The 6,904-nt window shown below is 41.9% G+C and overlaps 1 protein-coding gene across 2 annotated transcripts in view; it reads left to right on the forward strand.

Moving 5' to 3' along the window:
• ptpa (protein phosphatase 2 phosphatase activator) overlaps positions 1 to 6,904 on the forward strand; it is a 40,904-nt gene that overhangs the window by 8,835 nt on the left and 25,165 nt on the right. The gene's annotated exons all lie outside the window — the stretch shown is intronic.

Here is a 6,904-nt window from a genome sequence, read left to right on the forward strand (position 1 = left end):
TCTCTCTCTCTCTCTCTCTCTCTCACTCTCTCTGTGCATCTCAAAAATAAATAACAGCTGGTAGCTGCTGAGTGAAAGATTAGTTTCACCTGCGACATTCTGTTTATGGTCGGACATCGCTATAAAACAGATAGTAACCCATGTGTATTAAAGAAAAGAAACATGTCCAAAGCCATGCTCTGTTCAACAACAGGACACTTTTAATATATCTCGATCAATGCAGTGCTCGTCTGTCATAGATGTTACAGTGTGTAGTCTTCATTTGCTCTGCAGAGACTAAATGCGCTGTCAGTGGAAAGTGTGTGGAAGTGTTTCACTTGCTGGCTCGTGAAAGAGCGACGCAGGCTGCTTTCCAACAGACCACCAGTGCCATGGTGTACGCTTAGTAGATTTCAGTTGTATTAGTAACTGCGTAACTGCGCGCACAGCCTGGATGAGCTCATTTCGGTTAATGAAGCAAAATGCAGATTACAAACTGGTTAAGTTATAGAAGGTATGAATGGCAAATGTAGCGAAAGAGTAGTCCTACATTAGATGTACCCACCCCTGCTGCAGACATCATCACTGCTGCCTTCAGCTAGAAGTAACAGCAGCTCAAAAGAAGAAGCTGCACCGGCCTCAAGCAACTTTTTTTTTTCTCCCTCAACATTTGTATACGTTTTGTCCGCGACTGATGTGGAGTGTGTGAGTGATTGACTGGTCACTTAGTAAACCGCCTCCTATATGAGCCAGCTCCGAAATCGCCTGAGCCAGGAAGGCAATGCAAAATAAAACGCTACATCAGGAAAGAGGGGGGGACAAAATTAATTAGGGGCGGCTGTGGCTCAGGAGGTAGAGCGGGTTAGCTGTTAATCAGAAGGTCGGCGGTTCAATCCCTGGCTCCCCCTGGTTGCGGGTTCAATCCCTGGTTGCGTGTCGAAGTGTCCTTGGGCAAGATACTGAACCCCGATTTGTGTGAATGTTAGTTTCCGTTTGAGCACTTAGGCTCAGTGTATGAATGTGTGTGACTGGTGAATGCAGATGTAGTGTAAAAGCACTTTGAGTGGTCGAAAAGACTAGAAAGGCACATAGAACAAGGATTTAAATAGGCCTGTTCTCAAAATATCGATACATAAATATATCATTGTGTATTCCTTGCTGATGCCCTGCATCAATACATCAGCAAATGCTGTGATGCAAAAACAAACATGCTGGGGATGCTGCTGTCGTTGCTGCTGATACTACTGGAGGTGATCTGTTTTGATATCTGTGACTACAGATATCAAAACAAACATAGGATATATATTAGCTAATTAAACAATTATGGGACCATGAAATCTGTAAAGATTGCTGACAGTGTTTGACACTGGCTCACTGTGATGGTAGTGCTGCAGCTCCTGCCAAGGCTGACTGCTAATGAAGACGCTCACCGGGACTGCTGCAGGTAGAGGAAATAAGATACCAGATTCAAAAAAAGTGTGGGAAATAATCTGAGAAGGAAACATTAATTTAATGATAATTTTAAAAAAGGGCAGATAAGTAGGAGTATAAATCAGAGGATAAGCCTGTTTTACCAATGTAGTTATAATTACATTAAGGCTTTTATTAAGTTACTATAATAATCCTAGTTCAAGTGAAAAGTTACAAAATTACATAAAAACGACCAGACCTCTCAACACCCGTGAAATTTTTCTCCCTGAAAGAGCAAGAACGAAGTGAACTGAGCACCTCTGTTTATCTGTGTGTAGAAGTAAAGTTAGCTGTCGGCACAGTGTTAGCCGGCAGCTAACGTCACTTCTACAGGCGACACACAGAAATATACACAACAACTGTGCTGCTGTCTTTGCGTCTTCCTTGTAAAATACCTCCAACAACCCACAACAAGCACATTGTGGCAAACCCCACTTACGGCGGAATCAAAGGTGTCCTGCAGGCAGAGCTGCTGAATCACTAACGGTGTCTGAACGGGAGGGCTCGTCACAGATGAGGTCATCAGGTGAAAGGTCATCATGTGGGTCATTTTATTTACTGCAAAATTATTATTCTTTCATTTTATTAATAGTTCGATTGGGCAGGTTGATAAAAGGGCACTTTGGGCATCAAAGGGCAAAAGCCCCCCTCTGCATGTGTCTGGAGGACAGACACAGAGCTAAAGCTGGATCATCTTTTTCTCGGTAATTTGCAAGAGAATAAATAATAACAATAATCTCTCGTGCGCGCGCGCGCTCCCTGCACGTAAAGTTAAATTTTCAGCCTTTTGTTGTTTGATTTTTAAAAACCCTTCTGAGATCCAGGGCTTTTCAAAAAACATCCGGGGCCCAGGGCTAAAGACACCGCTGCAAAAATATAAGTTTTCAGACTCCATGTTTATATTCACAGATGGCTCCAAAGATCCTGATACAGGGCGTGCAGGTGCAGCAGTCTTTTTCCCAGCAAGTGAGTCATATATCAAGAAAAGAATATCAGATCATGTGTCAGTGTATACCACAGAGTTGACTGTAATATTACCGGCCCTGCAGTGGATAGAAGAGAGGGAAAAAAATAATACTGTTATTGCATCTGATAGCTTGTCTGCACTAATGAGTATAAAATCTGTCAAATCATCATTTAGATCCAATATCATCAATGGCATATTCCTTATTGTACAGGATGGCGCTAAAGGGTTTATCCACATGCTTCCTTTGGGTTCCTGCTCATGTTGGTGTGGAGGGAAATGAGCAGGTGGATATTCTGGCCAAAGGAACACTCAAAATCAAACATGTAGACCTAAAAACCCCATTGACTAAAGCTGAAGCTAAGACATTTATCAGGACCTATGCACAGTCAGTTTGGCAGGAGCATTGGGACAATAGTGAAACTGGAAGGCACCTATATAATGTACAGAGACAGGTTGGTGCCGGAAGGACGGTGGGCTGGAAACGTAGGGAAGAAAATATAATCACTCGAAAATAGCACCCAACTGGGAAATGTACATATTGTAACCAACTAGAAACGGTTGAACATGTTCTCCTTCAGTGTAGGAGATACACTATCAAGAGGGAACGCCTCTTTCAGTCATTACGGAAGGCAAAACATCATGAAATCTCATTGACAGGTCTCTTGGGAAAAACAGCAGGCCAGATATATTGTCATATAATTAAGTTTCTTAAAGAAACTGCTTTAGATAAAAGAATTTAATTTATGTTATTTTATTTTTTTTCTCTTTTGTTTATTTCATTTATTTCCTGCTTAATCTCTCGTTCCACACTCCAGTCCAGCTTGTGGCGGTAATGCACCGTTAAACTGGTTTGCCAACCGCCATTAAACCCTAAAGAAAAAAAAGAAACTATACAGCGAGTAATACTAAGAAGTGGAATGCAGAGCGGGCAGCGTAGCACTCGGTCGCCGACAGGGCTGACCGGCAGCAGAATTGTTTGACACGCGGTGTTACCCAATTTAGCCTATCTAGTGCTGGAATATCAGTCAATAGCCTACAATAATCAAGACTTTGTTCCCGCAATGCAGGACACTTATGATGGTGGGGGCGGATGGGAAAGAAATAGTAAGGGGAAGAACAGGAAAAGGAGAAATAAAACTAGTGATTCACAAGAGTCAGATGGAGGGAGAGATCAGCAGGTAAAGGTAATGAGAAGAAGCAGTAGCCAGTCAGAAGAGTATAAAGTAATTTTTAAGTTGAAGGAAGGGCAGTCTGGGTTTGGTTCCCAGCTGCCCAATTAGGCTTGCTGGGACATTGAAGGAAGAGTTGGCTGATATCCTGAGTGCAAGAATTTTGGCTGATGGGAAACTGCTTGTATTTTGCAAGTCTGCAGTTCAGTTGAACAGAGCTGTTTCACTGTATGCTATAGGAAAGAGGTGGGTGGAAGGATTTATTCAGGGAGCAAGGCTGGCTTGAAAGGGGTGATTTATGGGGTTTCTCTGGAGGTTTCTATGGTTGAGTTGGTGAGAGGCATAGAGGGGGCAAAGGTTGATGAGGCCACACGAATTAAAATCTTTCGTGATGGAGCTTAGCGGGAATCAACTGTGGTGTTTTCTTTTCAGGAAAGAGCCCTTCCAGAATGAGTGTTTCTAGGTTGCTTGCCATTTAAAGTGCAGCCATACAGAAGGCCACCTTTGAGGTGTTTTAAATGTCAGAGGTATGGACATATTGCGGCTGCTTGTAGAGGAAATAGAAGATGTGGGAAATGTGGAGGAGAACACGAGTTCTCTGAGTGCAAGGAGAAGGTGGTAAAGTGTGGTTCATGTGGTGGAGGGCACATAGCTGGAAATCGTGAATGTGAGCAATATAAGCAGGCTATGAGGGTGCAGCAGTTTAGGGAGACTAACAAAGGGGGGTCTTATGCTGAGGCTGTCAAAAAGGTTGCAACATGTGGTGAGTTGAGTGACACAAGGAGAAGACAAGCTGAATGCCCTCTGCCGGTAGCTTGTGTAACAGAAGATTCAGTGGTGGTGAGTAAGATGAAATTCCTGGCTTTCATTGTGGAAGTGATGTGTGACATGAAGCAGACTAAGAATAATTCAGACGTTGTAAGAAGTGTGGTGAAGGCTGCTGAGAGGAGTCTTGGGGTTGTAGAGGTTGAGCCAGCGGCACTCTATGTGTTCTCAAGAGACAGAAGGGAAAAGAATAATGGAGGCCAAATGGAAGATGATGATGATGATGATGATGAAATTGATAGTTAGTCTATTAATGTTTTGTATTCTGCAGTGGAATGCCAGGAGTTTGATAGCTAATGGACAGGAATTAAAGAAGTTTGTGGATGGTTGCAAAAACAGACCACAGTGAATATGCATTCAGGAGGCATGGTTAAAACGTCTTTATATTTTGTGATGCCAGGTTTTATTTGTTTACGTAAAGACAGAAATTCATCTGGAGGGGGTTGTGCAATATTTGTTAAAAAAGGTGTTCAATATAGGCAATTAAATATTATCTCAGGATTGGAATGTGTAGCAATTGAGGTATGGAGCACAGCAGGTAGGTTTTCATTGGTGAATTTTTATAATCCTTGTCTTCGGTTGGAAATGAATAAGTTAGATGAAACAGATCAGGTGAGACCTCCAGTGGTGTGGACAGGAGATTTTAATGCTCACAATCCTCTTTGGGGCAGCAGACTCAAAGATGGAAATGGGGTTTTAATAGAAGATTTTATAGATAAAAACAATTTGGTGGCACTCTAGGTTCTGAGACTACTGTTAAACTGGTTTGGAATATGATTCATCGGATGGCGGGAATTAATAGAGGTTTCTCTATTCCTGTTTTGGTAGAAGGGTGTAGAGAAGTGGTAAGTAATGAGGACTAGGCTGATCTGTTGGTTAGGAGTTTCCAGCAAGTGCACAGTGATAGGAATGTTGGCAGTGAAGGTTTGATTAGGAGGGAGATAATGCTTGAGCAGGGAGGGCATAAACTTAACAAGAATAATGACAACAGTGATGTAATCAATGTGTTCTTTTCCATACATGAACTAAGAAGTTCAATAAGACGAGGGCGGCACACTACTCCTGGAAGAGATGGATTGGGATATGAGATCTTTCAGCATATGGATGATTTTGCATTGGAGGAGGTATTGGCATTGATTAATACAGTGTGGGAGGAAGGATCAATTCCAGCTGAATGGAAACACGCAGTGATTGTGCCGGTTTTAAAACTCGTTAAGGAAGCTGAAAGCCCTGGGTCATACAGACCAATTGCTCTCACAGCTGTTATCTGTAAGATTATGGAAAGGATGTTCACTGACAGGTTGGTATATAGATTAGAAAAGAAAGTTTTTTTTCTCTACATATCAGAATGGTTTCAGACTTGGTTGTGGTACTATGGATTCAGTTTTAGTGTTGGATGATGATCTCAAGTAAGCCCTTGTAAATAAAGAGGCGGTGGCAGGTGTGTTTTTTGATATAGAGAAGGCTTATGATATGCTGTGGAAAGAAGGAGTAATCATTAAGTTGTATGATGCAGGGATTCGGGGCAGAATGATTAATTCGATTAAGGACTTTCTGAGGTCACGGTGTATTAAAGTAAGAGTAGGAGGGAGCTTTTCTGACTCTGTGTTCGTAGATAATAGGACTCCGCAGGGTAGTGTCATCAGTCTAGTTCTGTTCAATGTAATGCACAGGTAATAATAAAGGTAGGAAGTGGATTTCAGCGATCTTTGTTTGCAGATGATGGAGCAATGTGGAAAAGAGCCCGTAATACTAGGTACTTATTTAAACAGATGCAGTGTGCTTTGAATAAGGTGCAGGCTTGGAGTGATAAGTGGGGCTTTAGGCTATCATTGACAAAAACAAATTACAGGTGCTGGTCATATAATTAGAATATCATCAAAAAGTTGATTTATTTCAGTAATTCCATTCAAAAAGTGAAACTTGGATATTATATTCATTCATTACACACAGACTGATATATTTCAAATGTTTATTTCATTTAATTGTGATGATTAAAACTGAAACTAATGAAAATCCCAAATTCAGTATCTCCAATACAGACCAATACAAAAAAAGGATTTTTAGAAATGTTGGCCAACTGAAAAGTATGAACATGAAAAGTATGAGCATGTACAGCACTCAATACTTAGTTGGGGCTCCTTTTGCCTGAATTACTGCAGCAATGCGGCGTGGCATGGAGTCGATCAGTCTGTGGCACTGCTCAGGTGTTATGAGAGCCCAGGTTGCTCTGATAGTGGCCTTCAGCTCTTCTGCATTGTTGGGTCTGGCGTATCGCATCTTCCTCTTCACAGTACCCCATAGATTTTATATAGGGTTAAGGTCAGGCCAGTTTGCTGGCCAATTAAGAACAGGGATACCACGGTCCTTAAACCAGGTACTGGTAGCTTTGGCACTGTGTGCAGGTGCCAAGTCCTGTTGGAAAATGAAATCTGCATCTCCATAAAGTTGGTCAGCAGCAGGAAGCATGAAGTGCTCTAAAACTTCCTGGTAG

The sequence above is a fragment of the Micropterus dolomieu genome, linkage group LG13 (genome assembly GCF_021292245.1).
Source record: "Micropterus dolomieu isolate WLL.071019.BEF.003 ecotype Adirondacks linkage group LG13, ASM2129224v1, whole genome shotgun sequence".
In the NCBI taxonomy this organism is placed as follows: Eukaryota; Metazoa; Chordata; class Actinopteri; order Centrarchiformes; family Centrarchidae; genus Micropterus; species Micropterus dolomieu.